At 36.2% G+C, this 20,929-nt stretch overlaps 1 long non-coding RNA gene across 1 annotated transcript in view; it reads left to right on the top strand.

Annotated features, from left to right (window-relative positions):
• LOC125911499 (uncharacterized) overlaps positions 1–3,867 on the top strand; it is a 105,906-nt gene extending 102,039 nt beyond the window's left edge. The window contains exons 5-6 of the long non-coding RNA XR_007454338.1: positions 3,213–3,288; positions 3,527–3,867. This is a non-coding gene — a long non-coding RNA (uncharacterized LOC125911499). The remainder of the gene's footprint in view (positions 1–3,212; positions 3,289–3,526) is intronic.
• The last annotated feature ends 17,062 nt before the right edge of the window (positions 3,868–20,929 follow it).

Raw genomic sequence — 20,929 nt, 5'->3', positions numbered from 1 at the left:
GATGTGAAATATGGTATAATATTCACATACATAATATAGTATGTACCAAGGAATTACATGACTATCCATGTTACTAAAAGATAAAGTACAAGTGGGGGGTAGTAAAGATGAGAAACAGTGGGTAGGATGGGTTTAGATAAGGCAGAAGATTATAATTTTGGAGAAGTGTTGGCATTTCTGTCAAATATTTAAGCAAGTATGTGTGTCATGGTCAGATTTATATTTCAGTCAGATTCTATGGTGGTAGCATAGTGGAACATTGGTTTTAAGCTGGTCAAGCAGGGAGACCAGTTAGGAGAGATTTTTTTTTTTTCCCTAAAATAAGACAGTATGGAATGGAATGGAATAAAATGCACTTCATTTCATTTTGGGTTCTGCACCCTGTTCTAATGTGTGGAGGTAGGTTTCTTCCACACTATCACCAAGCAAGCAAGTCTCTGGATGTTGGCTGGACATCCTATAATTCGGTTAAATTCTGACACTATCACCTGGAGATAGCATCAGATTCCTCAGTTGCACAGACAGCTCTCCACTTCAGATGCCAGGCTCAGCCAGGCTTTTGCCTGTGCTTCTGATCAACTGGCTATAAGCCAGAGGTTCCCCTAACCCAACCCCCTTCTTTGCATTGGATTCATTTTCTAGAACAGCTCACAGAAATCACTAGGTTACTAGCTTATGACAAAGGATATCAAAGGATACAAATCACCATCCAGATGAAGAGATAAAACATCTCTCTGAATCCCATGAGTTTGGTATTTTATTGAGGCTTTATCACATGGGCTAAACTGATTAAATCTTTGGCTATTGATGATTGACTCAACATGCAGCCCCTCTCCTTTTCCCTGGGATCAGAGTGTGGTACTGAAAATTCCAAACCTCTATTCCTAGTCAATATGCCCTCAACCTTAGAGGGCTCATTAACACAAAAGTAAACCATTAACTTAACAAAAGACGTCTTTATAGCTCTCATCACTTAGAAAATTCCAAGAGTTTTAGTAGCTCTGTGTTATACTTATTATAAACCACAATATTGTAATCCTAATTTGAGAATGTTTAGCAATAAGATTGGTGACAATTTTTTATTAGATATCTGATGTGAAAAGGGAAAAAATAAAATATTTTTTACTTAAGGACCTCGGGGAATAGCTTTTCTAACCTCACAGATGGGGAACATCCTATATATCTAAGGGTAAGAAAGTTCTGAATAAAAAAGTGTAGAATGTGGAGGGGGTAGGACTTTCAGAATGGCAAAATGAGGAGCTTAGTTAATTATAAGCCTATTTCCCCAAAGCAGTGATACTGATGAAGTTTTGGAGTGCTGGGGGTTCAGACTCAATGGCCAAGAAAGAATTCTTGAAGACATTTTCTTGCAAAAAGGTGATTTTATTAAAGCATAGGGACAGGACCAGTGGGCAGAAAGAGCTACACTAGGGTTGTGAAGAGTGACTGGTTATACACTATGGAGTTGGGGGAGATCAAAGTTTCTTAAAGGGTTTTCCATATACTAAAGAAGACTCACAGATTACCCTAGGCCTAGCTATTGTCAAACTAAGGTTGTTTTTCCCTCTAGTAAAGCATTATCATTAATACCTTAGGCAGTTCCTGGAGATTAGGTTATTGATAAGATTACTTTTTCTTGTAACTTATTAAAATATTTGTAAACTGATGGAGACTCATATCCAGCATGACTATGATCTCCATCAGTTAACCACTGGTTTTCTTTCCCTTTCCTTTGCCTTTGGACAGCAAAGAGTGCCTGAGGAATATCACACATATTCCACCTGGTGTGGGGGTGGGAGGGGGGTAGGAGGAAGGGTGTTGTTAGCTTGTGCTTTGCCCTCAGCTTGCCTAATGCTACCTCATCAATAGAACTGAATAAAGTTGTCAGAATAACCACTTGAAAATTTAGCAAATGGAGAAGCATTATTTATTCAAGAGAACCCACTAAATCTTGGTAAGATTAGGAGTCTATGGCATTTCAGCTAGGGACTGATTCCCTTCCCCCAACATGTAGGCCAGGCCTTAAAAACCAGCAGCCCTGCCTCACTGCCAGATGGGCTCATTTTATTTGGAGTGGAGTGTGGAAAAATCTATGCCCAGGGCACTGTCAAAAACAATAGAGATCTCAGTGGCAAATAATTAGAGAAGGCTAATATGAGCTAGCTTGAGGTCATAGTACTAGTTGGGGTAAGCATCACAAAGGCAGACCAGCCAGAAATTTAACAGGGAGATCCAGCAGAAGAGACAGCCAGAGGCCTTGCTGAAATCCCACTTATCTCTGGCGGTCTGGAAGATTGTGCACAGGCAGAAGGCTGAGCCTGCTCAGAAAAAAGCAGAAATGCCTCTGGTGAATTATTCCTACCTGGTTGAGTACAGAAAGTAAAAAATAGGGCCGAATTGCAAATTCCCTGAACATAAATAAAAGCAACCATTGAAGAAATAGAGACCATTGATTTTCTCTCAGCCCAACTAAACATTAGATAGACCCCCCCTCCTGCCTCTAGGCCCCCAGATGTCTCCCTCACCCTGTCATGAAGATTGGAGAAAGTTAACTCTTATTTCCGGGTAAAGCCAATTAACAAGCACAGATAACCTGTTATCCCACCCACTGTAGCCCTTAAAAAAATATCTCCTATTCACTGTTTCATTGAAATTCAGTTCAGACTGCATTCTGATTTCTCTCATCTATTGTAATAGTCTTCCTTACTGGATTAACTTCATCTGGTGCAGTTTTTGCCTTGATATTGATGGGATTTGGGGGTGATGGTGGGGTTTGGAGCTGATGGCCAAGAAAGAATTCTTGAAGATGTCCTTGGTGCAAAAAGGTAATTTTATTAAAGCATGGGGACAGGACCCACGGGCAAAAAGAGCTGCCCTGGGGTTAGGAAGAGTGACCTATTATTACACCTTCAGGTTGGGAGGTGGTTAGGGACAGCTTAAGTCTCTAAGGAATTTTGGAAGCAAGGTTTTCAGGACCTTGAGGAGCTAGCTATTGTAAGCAAAACGTCATTTATTACTGTTCAGTAAAACTCAGTCAGGACTCTTCAGACGTATATCAGGGGGCATACACTTGGAGTATAATTGCCAATATATACTTGGGGTTAAAGATAAAGGATGTTTACAAAGGATTTTTTTTGTATGTTTAAGAAGACTCACAGGATCCTGGGGGGTCAGGATAATGGTAAGCCAAGATTCCCTTTTGCCCCTAGCAGAGTGTCATCATGGAGGCAGCTGAGCTCCTAGAGGAAGGTCACTCTGTTTCAAGGACTTGTCAATGGACTGCAAGCAGTAAGGGAATTTAATTTTTAATTTGCCTTTGTTTCCCACATCACCATAACAAGCACTTAAACCCCCTTACATCTTACTGGGTATGATATTAGGGCTCCAGGAAATGGAGTCTATAGGTTTCTGGAAATTAGGCTATGGATAAGATTGCCTTTTTCTTGTAGTTTACTAAGTTATCTGTAAACTGAAGGAGACTCCTGTTGGTTTAACCATTTGTTTTGTGTCCTTTCCTTTTTCTTAGGCCGTCAGAAATGCCTGAGGAATACCACATGTATCCCACCTGGAGGTGGGGTTTGTGCTAGCTTGTGCTTTGCCTTCAGCTTGGCTTATGCTCCCTCATCAATATCACTATTTTCAGAAATTTACATTCTTATCTATGCATTTCCAATAAAATGGCAGGTGGAAAATCTTCCAATTATTTCTGTAAGTCTAATATGATGTTCTGTCAAATATCTCCTATTTACTCCTCCAGATTCATCCTCTATGCCTTAGTGAATGTTCTGTATGAATTATGTCATCTGGTTCCTTGCCTTCTGACTTGTGGTTGATTTCAGCCAACACTTAGCCCCAGAATGCGATTGAAGGGAGGGATCAGAGTAAAACTAAGATATTTCATCTTCTGAATTCATCCCTAGAGTATTCTTGATTGGCTATGTTATTTATGAAAGGGTGATCCTCTTTGGTTTTTGATAACCTCTCTTTCTTCAAATATCTTCAATTCCCAAATGGTAACAACTTGTGGTTCTTATATACATATCTGCTGTGGTAGGAGGAGACTGAGGAATGGTCTTATTGTAGCTTTTCAAATATTTAATAAAATATAAGAATACTAAATCTAGAAATATTTTAAAGTTTAACTTTTTCGTATATCATCCTATAAATTTATCCTTATAAATGTGGAGATATATGTTTATACATATATATTCATATGTATATATAAATATGTGCACACTTATACACAGATACAATTTATAATATAGAATATATGTTATTAACATGATTTATAATCTCTTAAGAAATAACCTAAATGTATTTGGGTAAGTGCTTCCTACTTTTTCTCTTTAAAAGTACAAATTTTAAGAAAGGTGCAAAGAACAATATATCACTTGTTAAAATAATTTAAAATTATTGTAAAAAAAAATTATATTACCAAAAAGTAAGAATCAGCACTTTAATTCACCTACATTTTTAAAATTAATAAATTATAGCTCCCATCCTCCATTAGCCTTCTACTCTTTCTAGGAGAAAGGAAGCAGTTATTGTCCTGCTAGCCTTTTACTTAAATCCAGTGGGATAAAGATCTTTTAATAAGGATTTGAATTCAGAAAAGTTAGGTTAAGCTTGACTCATTTGTAAATCTTTCAAGTATATAATTTGTTTTACATTGCTTGATTAGTGTTTTTGCTAGTCATGATTAATTTGGTTATAATCAAGTAATGATATTGAAAAATTGCTTTATTATTTTTAGTTTGGCTCTTTGAATGCTCTTACAACAGAATGTTGTTCTGTTAACCGCTCAACTTTAAAACTATAGGCAATCTTTGGATTTTCAGTGTCTCCTATTGAAAATATGTAGGTAATAATAACTTTCTTTATCCTGTTTGGTTGTTTGTTTTTTGAGGAGAGAAAGTATGAATGAATAAAAAGCCTTCTTTAATATGCATTATGCATATATTTTTCATTTACATGTTCATGTGGAATGACATAACTTCCTATGAATCTACTATATTAAGACATTTTAAAGATTTTACGGTTAACTGTAGTGAAGGGTTTGATGCACTGGGCCACATTTCTTCAGCCCACATGGTGTAGGCACAGTTTGTATGGTAGACATATTTCTAAGATGGACCACAATAATCGTCTTTCTAATATTCACACGCTTTATGTAATGTCTTCCACCTGAGTATGAGTTGGACCTGGTGATTCACTTTTAAGTATAAAAGAACAAAAGTGATAGGATGTCACTCCTGTGATTAGGCTACCAAAAGCCATTGACTTCCATCATGTTTGTAGACTGTTTTTACTACGTTCTTGGTTTGAATGCTTTGATGAAACAGACTGCCATATTGGAGAAGTTGTCATGGCAAAAAACTAAGAAGCCTGTAGCCAACACTCAGACAGGAACTTTAGTTTAATAACTCACAAGGAATTGAATTCTACCAATAACCATGTGAGTCAGCTGGGAAGTGAATCTTTCTTGGTATAGACCTTGAGATAACTGACACCTTGGCTGACATCTTGATCACAGCCTTCTGAGAGACTCTTGAAGCAGAGGGCCCAGGTAAGCTGTGTCACATGAGAAATTGTGCGAAGGTATACCTTATAGTCAGAGCTAGCTACTTCAAAAAGTCTATTGGAAAGGTATACTGATAATAAAAGTTGTTGCAATATTTGTCAACTAAGATATGGAGAAAAATAAAAGATGTGTGACTATTTGTCCAGGGAAGCAAAATATTTTAAATTCCAAAAAGAGGCCAGAATCTTGGGGTGCCTGTGTGACTCATTTTGTTGAGCATCCAACTCTAGATTTTGGTTCAGGTCATGATCTCACAGTTGTGAAATCGAGCCCTGCATCAGGCTCCATGCAGAGTGTGGCCCACTTGTGATTCTCTCTCTTCCTCTCTGCCCCTCCCCCCTTCTCTCTCTTTCAAAAATAAATAAATAAAAAGATAAACAGATAAATAAATAAATATTTTCAAAAAAAACCAAAACAAAACAATAGGCCAGAGTCTTGATCTAGGGGAAAAAAATTTAAATACCTTTGTTAGCTGAGATTTTTAAGCATTAGAATACGTACTCTGAACTTGTGTTAATTATGGAAAGGCTAACATTTTCATCAAGCCCTAAGAAATACTGATAGTTATCAACTCCAAGTGGTTTTCTCTGAATTACTGTTTATAATAAATAGTTATAATTCATACTTATATTCTTTTTCATAACTTTAAGATGCTCATAAAATCATCTTTGTAAAGAAGGAAGCATAAAGAAATACTCAAAATAAATGTATTCCGTCATATAAAGAGACAGCCAGTTGTCCAATCAACATCTATTTTACCTGGCTTTTCCCAAGTTTTCTCTGGGAAGATGGTAGCCTACCTGTAAATAGCATGCGTAAGCATTGCCCATAGCTAGTTTTGGTCATGTGACCAAGTTCTGGCCAAAGGCTTATGATTGGAAATTACACCAACACACTTCACGATCTCTAGAAGAAAGCTATTAGATACCTCTTTTTCCCCCTCATTTGCTACATACTATGAAATATCCTAGAACTTAGGCTTAAAACACAAAGATGAGTACTACATGCTGAAGATGGTTACCGGGTCATCTCTGAATTTATGACTTCTGGATTTTTTGTTTTTTCTTGAGAGAGAGTGTGTGCTCAAGCAAGGGATGGGTAGAGGGAGAGAGAGAAACAATCTTAACCAAACTCCACCCACCACAGAGCCTGACTACAGACTTGACCCTACCACCGTGAGATCACCATCTGAGTGAAAATCGAGTTGGATACTTAACCAACCAAGCCACCCAGGAACCCCTGTCCTCTGGGTCTTATGCAAGAGAAAAATCTCTATTTCATTTCGGTCATATTTAAGATATCTTTGTTACAATTGTGTTGCCTTCATGTAACAATAAACCTAATATTGGAGGTACTAATACTGGAGGTAAAATCTCTGTCTTACAAATTGGACTTTTCACATTGTGATATAAATATAGAAGTTGGAAGTCTGATGACCCCTGTTACACTATAGCCAATGTGATAAATTTCTTATCTTTAATAGCTTAGAAGGCAGATCATATGCTTGAAAAACCCAAAGATCTAACAAAAGAGATTAGAAAAACTCAGGACATATGTTTATCACAAAAGAGACAAAGTAAAAGGAAGAACCTTAGGAAGGAATTAATCAACTTGAGACTAGAGGTAAGATGGAAGACAGCTGTGCTAATAGGGGCATTCTCTGGTTATGATCTGCAGTCAAAATTGACCAGGGGTCCAATAATTTGGAGATTTGCAGGGTTAGAAAAACCAACTATTTCCAAACTCCAGATATCAAAAGTATGAGTGCCACTTCAAGTCTTTTTCATGATATTCTCATTAAATGCATTTTATCTGGAAATTTCCAGTCTATGTTGAAATGTTTAATTTGTGATTCAATGAGTTCCTTAAAGTTAGGAGGAGGCAAATGTCCATGACTCAAACAAAGACAAAACTACAATGACTCCCATTTTACCAATCTAATTTCTGAGAAAGAGAAAGACGTCTGACAGAAACAAGAAATCAGCTTTATTATTTATGAAAAGCAATATTTAGGGAAAATCCTAATTAAGTGGATGGATTTGTTTAACAATATTTCCACCCGAATTAAATAGATTTGACCTTCAGTTGTAGGAAAAATAAGAAAATTAAAGCCCTCCTCTTCTCTTCTGCAGCTACTTGTGGAACTGCTATTGGCAATATGAATTTTGCTTTCAAATGATATTACCGCGAATCAGGAAAGATATTAATAAATTAACTCAAAAGTTTTTTATACTCGAGTCTATTTCATTTCTTGTCCCAAGTTTGGCTCAAGCATATATGTAGAATATAATTCATCATAGGGATTTTGATGAGATTGAATGACATTAGAACACACCAAGTTTTAACAGCACTGTCTCCCATTAAGAAGTTCCTAAGGAAATAATACAAATGAAATAAAAATTTCTTTGAAAGTTAAATTTCAAAATAAAGACCAAGGGAATTAATGTCAAAAGTAATTATCTTATGCATTAATTGCCCATGGCATAACCAAAATTCCTTCTCCTAAATTTCTTATTCTGCTTAGCCTCAACCAGGGGGAAGTCAGACTAATCACTGAGGTAGGTGAGGTTCCTAAAACAGGTTAATAGGGTCGTTTCTTGTGTTGTGGTTACTTCAGAACCTAAAAACTTAAGTTGATCTCTTATATATGATAGGACTAAAGGGGTTATGTAAGTTAGATTAATAAAATATTGGCTAAGAGGCACCTCGGTGGCTCAGTCAGTTAAAGTGTCTTGATTTTGGCTCAGGCCATGATCTCACAGTTGGTGAGTTCAAGCCCCATGTTAGGCACCATACTGACAGTGTAGAGCCTACTTGGGATTCTTTCTCTCCCTCTCTCTCTTCCCCTCCCCTGCTCAGGCTCTCTCTTTCTGTTTCTCAAAATAAATTTAAAAACTTAAACAAAATCTTTAAAAATAATAAAATACTGGCTGAAAACACAGCCAATTTAGAAAATATGTAAGTCACAGACTATTTTTCACACTTGAATGAGAAATATAGTCCAACAGAAAAACTTTGCTATTGAATTTTATCTGTTACATGCTGGCACTGAAAATTGAAAACTAATTTTTTACATTTATTTATTTTTTGAGAGACATAGAGAGACAGAGCACAAGTCGGGGAGGGGCAGAGAGAGAAGGAGACAGAATCCAAAGCAGGCTCCAGGCTCCGAGCTGTCAGCATAGAGCCCGATGCGCGGCTCAAACTCACAGACTGTGAGATCATGACCTGAGCCGAAGTCAGATGCTTAACTGACTGAGCCACCCACGTGCCCCAAAAACTAATTTTTCCACAGAGCCCCATTTTTTTTCACATCCATGTATGCTTAGGCAAGAAATGTGCTTATATAATTTAGTATCAACTGCAGCATCCAACATTCTAAAACCCACAAAACTGGTATTCTTGTACCAAAATAGTCACTCAACTTTGCACTAAACTTATGTAATTTACAGTTACATTTACATTTAATGTGTGTTATCTATAATTTTTTTACATTTATTTATTTTTGATAGAGACAGAGCACAAGTGGGGGCGGGGCAGAAAGAGAAGGAGACACAGAATCTAAAGCAAGCTCCAGGCTTCGAGCTGTCAGCACAGAGTCCGATGTGGGGCTCAGACTCACAAACCCTGAGATCATGACCTGAGCTGAAGTCCGACGCTTAACAGACTGAGCCACCCAGGCGTCCCTACTGTGTGTTATCTATAGGCAAGAGAAATGTAAAAGTAGACAAGAGAAGAAACTGAGTTGAGCATTTTAAGTTTTTTCTCTCAAACTCCTCAAACAAGTAAATCATTCTCTTTCCTTGGAGAGTAGTGAAGAAGGTCTAATGTAAAGTCAGGCATGGTTTTCTTAAAAGGTGATGGAACACTAAATCAAGGGGTAAGGATCCCCCACTATAGTCCCATCCCAACATTTGTGCAAAGTGCTAATTTGGACAACATTTATAAAATTATAGTATTGTTCTCAAAATATTTATAATGCAGAATGAAGTATAGACATATGGAAATAATTAGAACATAGTCATTTAAGTGCTATAAATAGATGTGTAAAAGACTCTCACAGTAAACTGAAGAGATGGGAAATTAATTCTTCAGTAGGGGAAATGGGAGACAACAGGGTTATAGACAATGGTATTTAAACACACAAGACCATAACATGACAAAAGGAAATATATCATTTTATAAATAAAAAAATACCTCAGAGGTATTTTGTATTATTTTTCTGATTCTACATAAGCCACTCAAGTTGTAAAATGTTGACTATCTTCAATGCTATGTATGAAGTTTGGTGAATCCACTAGGGAAAAAAAGAGTGCTGTTTCTCAGGACTTTTCATAATTCATGAGAAAATAAACATTACCTTCTCTGTGAAATTATTGGGTTGCAAAATGAAAAAAAATTCAACAACTATGGCCTACCAGACATTAATTAGCACTGTGCCTGACACTAGAACCCTCTGAGTCTCAACATAATTATCTATAAAATAAAGTTAATGCCTCCTATAACTTAGTGTTCTTGCAGAAATTAAATGAAAAGGAGATAAAATGCCTATAATACATTATAACACAATTTGATAAATACTAGGGTTTTAATAAATGGTAGCTGTGCTTATATATTTTCTCTTCTTAGTATTAAAAACATGACAGAGTTATACATTTTTATTTGATAATTTTTGAGTGCATGGTATGAAAAAGCTAATATCCCAATTTGTACGAGGGAAACTCATAAAAATATGATTAATCTCAGACCTTGAATTAATTCAAGTTCATGATCCAGTTAATATCTGCTACTGTGGAACTTTTCAATAAATTTTCAGGAAACTCTAACTTAACAAAGAAATATTCTGCTAAGACCCCAATACAGAAATATATGGTCCTAATCCTATGCATTAGTTTGGAACTTTTGATTTCTTGTGAATTATCAGACTGATAGGATCATTTGTCTATGTAAGATGAAGGCAATGAAACGTTCATGTAGTCAAGTGTAAATAACAGTAAACACTTGGGGTCTTTTTTGTTTCCTTTCCTAATAAGCAAGACTTATGGAAGTTAAAGGAGGATATGCTGTAATACACTCAAAAGAGCGGTAAATTAAAAACCAAAAACAGTTTTGAATTTTTCTGATAACATGAGAATCTGACATAAATTCTGCAGTATATAAAGTGATGTTTTGCTCATGAAGAACTCACTTATAATAACATTATACTGCTACCAAAATGCATACTCTTCATGATTCAGTTCAAGGAAAATATATATTTATGGTGAGCAGAATATTCAATATTATGAAGGCATCAAATTTTGGACCCAGGAGTTTACAAGTAGTTGCATGATAAATAAATATCTACAGTAAAAGGCAGATTTTTTTTTCATAGTGTGGTTTCATTAAGTTTTTTTCTCCAAATTTTTAAAGACAGATATTTATTTATTTATTTATTTATTTAATGTTTATTTATTTTTGAGCGAGACAGAGACAGTGTGAGCTGGGGAGGCACAGAGAGGAAGACACAGAATCTGAAGCAGACTCCAGGCTCTGAGCTGTCAGCACAGAGCCTGATGTGGAGCTCAAACTTGTGAACCATGGATGATTAACTGACTGAGCCACCCAGGAGCCCCTAAAGACAGATTTTTAAAAGGCTGAAAATAAGAAGAAAAAAGGAAAGAGATATTCATTGAGAAGTGGAGTGAATATTTGTTTTACATATATAATAGGATAATAATCAGCTTGTAGAAAACTTAAATGATAAAACATATCTAAATATGTGAGTTATAAGTAATTTAAATTATATAAATTAGTAAATTATTGTGGGTATGTGCGAAATAACATTCATATATATGCTGTAGAGATAGATGATAGATATAGATATCTATATATCTATATCTGTATATATCTTTCTATATCATCTATATCTATATCTATATATCATGTTACCCTCATTTTCACATTGCTTTCTCATTCAGAGTGTATACCACAACACCTCTTCAAAAGCCCTATATCCTTCCTCATCTCTATTTGTTAATACAAGATAATCACTTCCTGATTTATTTTTCCTTGAGTCATGCTTGAAGCCTAGGTGTCACTTTATCTGGAATTCCTTTAAGGCAAACATACGTATTTCTTCATGTTATTTCCATGTTAATCTATGCCCACGCTGTAATTATCACATCAAAGCATATATAACACTAAATTATAAATGTCTTTTCACTAGTCTACCTTTTACTATAGATGCTTATTTGGAATACTGAATCTATCCATACTGCCTAAATTCTTTCTCTAGCTGGATAATCTTAGGCCTGTTATAAAAAACCTCTGAGGTACTATATCCTTCATTTATACTTTGCAAGTAATGATATAAAAACCTACCTTTGGAAGTTAGAGTAAGCATTAAATAGGTTAGTACCTGTAGACAGACTCTGGACAGTATCCAGAATATGATATATAAGTAATTTTATTATTCAATATCATATCGCCAACACCCACGCGCTGGCATTCAGTACATTTAATATGTATTTCTTCAATGAGTTAATATATCACTCTTCAAAGACAAAGTTTGAAAAAAATGTATATTAAATATTGAAAATCATTGTGTTTTTATGGTAGAAATTCAAGTAATATTCTATTTTATTTTATATTGAGTTTAGTTCAGTATTTCATTATTGAAGTTTGATACATTTTACATGTATTATTTCACAAGGAAAATGGTGCCCATTTAAAATAAATGTATTCATTTAAAATATATTTGAGTTATTGTTGTGAGTTCTATATTATTCCTTTGATATTCCAAAATTAAAAAATTGAATCTTATAAATAACTTTCAAAAAATATGTGCTGCATGAATGTTTAAATTGTTTGTTTACTTTATAGTCTGGTCAGTGTTTATGACTTTGTCATTTATTGGCATGACCACAACAGAGGTACCAAACACCTTTGCCTATTCATTTTCTGTGCCATTTAAAAACTATATTCTGGACTTCATATTCTAATCCATTTATCTCTTAGATAATTTGGTGCCCATATTAATATATGTAAACTTTTGTAGATATGCAATGAAAGATGCTATCAGCTATGGTAAGTTGTCTCAACTTCTCTTATTCTCTTGTTCATGTTTCTTTTTTTTTTCCTCTTTTCATGTTGCTTTTACTTTCATTTCACCAGGAAGATATGAAAATTCAAAATTTTTGTCTCTAATATTAAAAGTTCAAAATTATAAAGTAAAAACTGAAAAAAACTATAAAAACAAATTCATCTTTCATTAATTGATAAATGACCAAAAACCATGAGGGAGCAGAGTGAATATTTGACTAATGCATATAACAGATTTGAATTTATGTGCATATTTAAAATAATATACTCAACAGAACATTTCGCTCATGCAAAATCACATCCTTTTCAAAAGCACATGGGAATATACAGCAGTTGGTCATAGGCTGAATCAGAGCAAATTTCAAAGATTTGAAATTATATAGTTCTCTAACTACTTTGTATATTGTAAAAAATCTATATAAAAGATAACTGGAAAAATCTTGTATGTTGAAAATTAAGGCATGTGCCTCTAAGAAAGGTGAAAAGAGGATAACAAAAATTAGAAAAACTTTTTAACTAATGGAAGTGTTAACTAATACTGTTATGGTAATTATTTTGCAATATATGTAAGTATCACCTTAACATGTTGTACACCTTAAACTTGCACAATGTTATATGTCAGTTATATCTCAGTAGTTTTTAAATATAAAAATAATGAAAATACAACATATCAGAACTTAGGAGCTGTAATTAAATCAGTACTTGAAATGAATTTTATAGTAACATGTATATGTTAGAAAAGAAAAAAAGTCTGAACATTAGTGACACATGCAACTATGTCAAAAATGTAAAGACAGAACAAGAAGTTTGATCTAAAGAAAGTTGAAAAAAATTATAAACCTTAAGAGTCAAATTATCAAACGTATTTTTGAAACTTTTATCCAGTGATTTAAAATTTCTACACTAGGTTATTTAAGAGATCAATGAAATGATACACCTCTGGAGAAATTGTTCAAAAAAATAAAAAAGGCACAAAAAAACAATATCAGAAATTTAAAATAATTACCATTGTAAAAACTCACAGACATTATGCAAATTATAAAATCATATTGATATAAAAATTAGGGTTATCAAAACAGCATGGAAAGAAAAAGCAATATCTTACACATATACAAAATTTTATCCTTGAGAGGATTAAGTATCTTTTTAAAAATATGAGTAAATAAACACAGCTTATAGACTGTCAGCTTTGTAACTAAAAAGTACAAAACTTAATTATTGAATATTATTTATTTACTTATTTATTAAAAATAATGTTTAATGTTTATTATTGAGAGAGACAAAGCATGAGCAGGAAAGGGGCAGAGAGAGAGGAAGACATAGAATCTGAAGGAGGCTTCAGGCTCTGAGCTGTCAGCACAGAGCCTGATGTGGGGCTTGAACTCAGGAACTGTGAGATCATGACCAGAGCTGAAGTCCAACACTCAACTGACTGAGCCACCCAGTTGCCCCTGAATATTATCTTCTATTTAAATAAAAATGTTAACCTCTTAATATAGATCAATTTGCAAAGCAAAAAATGTAACAGCATGAGAGAGTTATTTCCCATCATTACAATAGTATTAAGTTAATCATTTCTTTGACCCCAAACCTCTACTTCTGGCATTTTCTCCAAAGAAAACAATGTAAAATGCTGCCCTCCATGTATGGTCAGATATTCAACCCTTCCTTATAATGACTCAAATAATCCAGCAATAATCCAGAAGTACATGAAAAAGGATGTAATATTAACATACTTGCCTCTTCTGCAGGACACTGCAGCCTTTGCTGAAACATCTGCAAGGGAAGGATGGGTAGTGAATCCACTGAAAATTCAAAGACTAGGCACTGCTGCAAATTTTGCAAGTCATTTGCTCAGATAAGACACATGCTGTCCCCCAAATGATGATTGGTAATGTACAAGACTACCCAACACTGAAAAATGTGAAAGAGATGCAAGCCTCCTTAGTGATGTTAGGGTTTTGGAGGACTTTTATTCCCCACCTGGCACAATGCTTCTGTCCCTTATGCTGCCTGGTAAAGGAAGGGCATGTGTGGGACTGCAGATCAGGGAGGCAAGTTGACTTCGCTACAGCAAAAACACTACAAAGAGTAAACACTACTAGATTAAATCTCTAGGCATCTCCCAAAAAGGGCTACCATTTGAGTTAGACAGGTCTGTGATTCCAGAAGGCATGGGTTGGACACTGTGGTAGAAACAAGAGGAGAGAGTACCCCTAGGATTTGGGTCCCAGCTCTGGAAGTGGGCAGAAATCTGAAATCCTCTCACAGAGCAACAGCTCCTAGATGTGTATACAGGGGTCCCCCAGGCACAGTCTCTCACAAAGGCACAGTATGTAAGAACATAGACCCACCTCTGCCATTGTTCAAACTCCCACTTTGACTAAGGGACATGCCTATTTTCAGCAGAGGACTTTCCTGTCCACCAGCCGACTGCGGATGGAATATGAATGCTATTAGGCCTTGTAGAATATGCAGATCCCCCAATGCCCTTGCCTCTATTTCTGTGGTGGCCTCCATGGCCTAGAAACAGAAAATGGGAGAAATTCCTGCTGATGCCTGGTATACAGATGGATCTAGTCAAGGACATTCCATTCACATTCACGTGGACCGTGGTTGCCAAGCAGCCCAATACTGACACTGTCTGGATAGAAACAGAAACAAACCACAGCAGCCAGCGGGCAGAACGCAGAGTGGTTTTTCTGGTGATCACTCACCAGTCCTGGCCATTAATCCTTTACATTGACAGTGAGGCTGTTCTAAAGGGATTAGCTCTATGGCTTAGAAAATAAGAAGCCAGGGGTAGATCATGAATAGGCCCTTGTGAGATCAGGATATGTGGAAAGATATTTGGGTCCACCTGCAAGAGACTGAGACAGTCCTCACTCTTTTCCACATCCTGGCTCATAAGGCACTGATGTTCCCTGGCAATCAGGAAGTTGATGCCTTGGATCAGGTATGAGTCCTAGCAACGGACCCTTCAGTAGATAAAGCAGACTGGATGATAGAAACAGTGGACAGTACAGTGCCCAGGGAGGATGGCTTATTGCCAAGGATGCTGGATTATCCTCAAAGTACAGTGATTTGGTTAATGCAGTAACAGCATGTCTTCTGTGTTCTAAACAATATCCAAGGCAACTGCCAAAGGATATCAGGTGGGGCCATCCACCTGATTTCCCAACCAGTAAGGAATTGATTTTACTGCCCCTGTCCCTGCAAGTGTGAGTTCTAAATATGCCTTGGTTTGTGGGAACATAGCATCTTGTTCCTAACAGTACACTATTGCACCCATGGGTGGCTATGCTCAGATTTGGGATGGGTTTATGTGGCTTACTCCAGGTTATGAACACTAAGCACCTGAGCACCCCTATGTTGGGAACAGAAAAATGACTAAAAAAAAATCAATCTAATTATATCAAGGATATGGTATGGATATCACTGGCACTGTGTAGTCATACTGTCATATTAGTGGATAGCAACTAGTTTGGCATTGACTGGTTGCTTCACCGGGTATTCACTGGGTGGCCCCAAATGGGACCCAGTGTTGTGTGGCATAAACCTTTGCTGTGGCTTCTACTGGGCGGTTGGGTTGCTGTACCCTGGATTTCCCTGGGAAGAGGGGAAAATCTACTCCATTGGTACAATTGCCAACTTCCTCCCCTCAAGGCTAGGTGAGCATTTTCTATTGTCTACTGATGCAATCATTTGGCTGCAGTCTTTGTCAGCTTCAGCTTCGTTGGCCTGGAGGACATTATGACATACATAGAAGCTCTTATTAAGTTTACCTAGCAAACCTTAAATGATAGCCAACAGAGCCTATCCTTACTGAACACTAATGAGAAAAGCTGTCCTCCAAAATGGATAGCTTTGGACCATTATTACCGCTTCACAAAGATGCACTTGTGCCACTAACCAAACAGAACGTTTTGTGTTCATACCTGAAGAGTCTGCTAATGTATGATCTTTAGTAATTTACATGAGGGCACAAGTGAATGCCCTGAGCGATCTGACCCCCCAGCCTAGAGGACTTAATAAATCAATGGTTGGGATCATGCAGCTGTTGATGGAAAAAGTGGCCACTGATCTTGGGAATTGTCTTCACCTGTGTTTTCTCCTGTATGCACCTGTATTGTTACCGTGGCTTCTGCTTCCAGTGCAGCCAGATTACTGCCAGATGAGCTACCTCCATACTAGTGAAACACTTTCCTGACTACTGAGGTCACATTGAAGAAGAGGAGCATATGAGATTGGATCACAATGGGTGCAATATCAGAGGTTCATAAAAATGTCATGACTCCCAGTTGACTCACGAGTTAGACTCAGGTAGTCCCCAACCCTTTCCTGTCCTTGGAATGTTGGTTTCATGTGCCTTCTCTGCTCTCAGAAGCTGCTCCAAGGACACAGCCTTGGGACAGAGATGTGGTGTTAAAGCTATCTGGACTGGATATATGACTGATGCCAGTTGAGCCCCCAAATAGAAACTTCTAAGATTCCAAAAGGTGAATGCAGAAATCTACTCATCTCTCTGCCCAAGACAAGCCTCTCCAGTAAGTTCCCTTGCATATTAAACCTGCCAACCAATCTGGACTCATCTGCCTGTTTCTTTGGTCTCTCCCTGCCCTCCATGTATACAGGGGCTGGTTTCAAATTACACCCAGAAAGTTCCTAAGGAGGTTGTGAACCAACAGATGCATACACTAGAACATCATGCAGCCATAGTTAACATGAAGAATCTAATGGCAGAAAGATTCTTATATGTAGAGAAAACAAAGCAAGGTATAAATTATTCATACAGTGTTGCCTTATATACACAAGTATATACCTTTCCACTTCTGTGTTCATCTATTAATTTGTATGTTACATTTCATCCAACAACTGTTGTAAAGGAAAACATTAAAACATATATACTAGCAGTCTTTATGTGGTAAGACTATAAGTGGTTGTAATTTTATGTTTTCCTCCCTGTACTTTTTCTAATTAGCACATTTTTCTTTTTTTATCAGTAATCGATAAACATCAATGACCAGATGTAGCAAATCTGGGTATATAGACTCCATTAAGTAATATTGTTTCAAATAGACTTCTTTCACTTTGAGTTTGCTAAACATCACACACCATGGATTTCATTTATTGTTTGAGGCTTTAATAAAAAATATTTTGTCAAACACAAAACTTTCAAAGACATGTAGTAATGAACACATGCAATTTGCATCTGCTCTTGTCCTGAAATACTCATAGGTACCAAGGTTGTTTTTGGGTCAGAGACTTTTAGTAGACTGAATGTAGTGAATTCTAGGTACTAAGGTTGTGGGTGGTCATGAATGCTCAGAGAGGCCAATGTTATCTCTTAGGCAAGGATTAGTAACTTCCATGTAGCAAGAAATTTCACTGGTCAGTGGAAAAATGACTGCCATCAGCCAGTCACCTTAAATACACATTGCACAGTATTTAAAACCGGTGGGGTTTGCTCCACAGTCATTATCCAGCACAGCATCACTGACTGTAAAATTATTATGTAAAAAGTAGAAATAAGGCAGCATAGAAATATCCAGTAATCCAGATATTCTTAAAAATAGGACAGAGCTAAAATGTATTATGCTAAGTGAAATAAGTCAGTCAGAGAAAGACAAATACCATATGGTTTCACTCATATGTGGATTTTAAGCAACAAAACAGATAAACATAGGGGAAAGAAAAACAAAAGAGAGGGAGGCAAACCATAAGAGAGACTCTTAACCATATAGAGAACAGAGGGTTACTGGAAAGAGGTGGGCAGGGGGATGGGCTAAATGGGTGATGGGTATTAATTAATGGTGGCACTTGTGATAGGCACTGGGTGTGATATGTAAGTGATGAATCACTAAATTCTATTCCTTAAATTAATATTAAAGTGTGTGTTAACTAACTAGAATTTAAATAAAAACTTGAAACATAAAAAAACAAAAACAAAAGATAAAAAAGCAGTACCTTTTCCCAAAGCCCAGTTGACTCTGTTATAGGTTACAGGATTTTAATAATACTCCTGACAAGATTAACTACAAATTTAGCTTCAGAAACTCAACAGTAAATCAGTTTCTTCTAGCTGCAAAATGTAACTCATTCATAAGACTGAGCACATCAGAGAGAAAATTTAAAGATAAAAAAAATTGGAAAACAAAATATTAGAATATTTTTTTAATTTTATATTTTAAATTTACATCCAAATTAGTGAGCATATAGTGCAACAATGATTTCAGGAGTAGATTCCTCAGTGCCTCTTACCTATTAGGCCCATCCCCCTTCCCACAACCCCTCCAGTAACCCTCTGTTTATTCTCCATATTTAAGAGTTTCTTATGTTTTGTCCCATTCCCTGTTTTTATATTATTTTTGCTTCCATTCCCTTATGTTCATCTGTTCTGTGTCTTAATATCCTCATATGAGTGAAGTCATATGATATTTGTCTTTTTCTAACTAATTTCGCTTAGCATAATACCCTCTAGTTCCATCCATGCAGTTGCAAATGGCAAGATTTCGTACTTTTTGAGTGCCGAGTAATTCTCCATTGTATATAAATACCACATCTTTATCCATTCATCCATTGATGGACATTTGGGCTCTCTCCATACTTTGGCTACTGTTGATAGTGCTGCTATAAACATTGGGGGCGCATGTAAGATCTTTAAAGTTTTTTCTTCTTTTTTAAACTGAAGTTAAGTCTTATTTTATTATAGCCATAAGCTTAAGAATAGGGGCACCTGTGTGACTCAGTCAGTTGAGTGACCAACTCTTGATTTCCACTTAGGTCATGATCCCAGGGTTGTGGGATTGAACCCCGTGTAGGGCTCTGAGCTGAGCATGGAGCCCGCTCAAGGTTCTCTCTCTCTCTGATCCCCTCCCTTGTTCATGGATGTGCTCTCTCTCAAAATAAAAATAAAAAGTTTAAGAATAAAATAATGTCAGCTGGCAAGGTAATCTTCATTACCTAAGTGCCAAAATAACTTAGTTAAAATTATTAAGAGATTTAAAATGTAATTATATCACATGATCTGTGAAGGCTGATTTTACAAAGCCAGTCCTGATCTTTACTATGGTATGTATCACACATATATATTAAGTTATACTAACACCTACCATTTCAAGGAGTTTTCTTTTATCATAATAGAATACCAGGAGAAAATTTTAGTGAAAACTACATTAAGTGAAATTTTCAGTTTCAGGAAATTGTAATTTGATTTATCCCAATTTCCTTCTCCCCGGCTCCATGTAAGCTTTCAACAAGCAGCTTCACAACTACGGCAGCCATGGAAGACAGTGGCCTAGCAGAAACCGGAGGAGACAGAGTTTGGAGTTCCACAAAAGCCCTGTCCCAAGGGACTTAAAAGTTGAATATTATAAACAACTAAAACAATATAAAACTTCCTATAAAGAAAAGCCCAGGCTGGGTAACTATACTAGTAAATTATACCAAACATGTAAAGAAAAATTAACCTAATTTTTTAGAAACTTTTCCAAAAAACAGAAAATACCTCCTAATTCATTCTATGAGGTCAGTATTACCCTGATGCCAAAACTAAGGGCACCTCAATTAGATAATACCATAGGTTAATATTCCTTATGAATGTAGACATAAACATCTTTATCAAAATAACAAATTGAATATAGTACATATAAAAAGGACTATGCACCCTGATGAAGTGCCTTTTATCCCAAGTATATAAAGTTTTTTCAGTAGCTAAAAACAATTTAATGCAAGATATTAATAGATTAAGTAAAAAAAAGAATATAATCGTTTTAATAGATACAGAAAAAACAACACCCCTTCATGATGAGAATACTCCACATACTAGAAATAGAAGGTAACTTTTCAACCTGATAAAAGGCATCTAAGAAAGTGGTGAGTAGATCAACCAAATATGTTATGTACATACAATGGAATATTAGGCGGCAGTAAAAAGGAATGGAATATTAATACATGGCTACAACATAGGTGAATCTTCAAAACATTGTGCTAAGTTTGGGGTGCTTGGGTGGCTCAGTCGGTTAAGTGTCCAACTCAGCTCAGGTCTTGATCTCGCAGTTCTTGAGTTCATTCCCCATGTTGAGCTCTGTGCTGTCAGCTCAGAGCCTGGAGCCTGCTTTGGGTTCTCTGTTGCCCTCTCTCTCTGCCCCTCCCCCATTCTTGCTCCGTCTCTCTTTCTCTCTCAAAAATAAATAAACATTAAAAAAAATTTTCCCCATCCCAATGAGCAGCTTAGTCAACTGACTTATTTTCCTGATTTCTGTTATT

The sequence above is a fragment of the Panthera uncia genome (assembly GCF_023721935.1).
Source record: "Panthera uncia isolate 11264 chromosome C1 unlocalized genomic scaffold, Puncia_PCG_1.0 HiC_scaffold_3, whole genome shotgun sequence".
Classification (NCBI taxonomy): domain Eukaryota; kingdom Metazoa; phylum Chordata; class Mammalia; order Carnivora; family Felidae; genus Panthera; species Panthera uncia.
The sequence above is the reverse complement of the archived record's forward strand: the minus strand, read 5'-3'. Positions and strand labels throughout refer to the sequence as shown.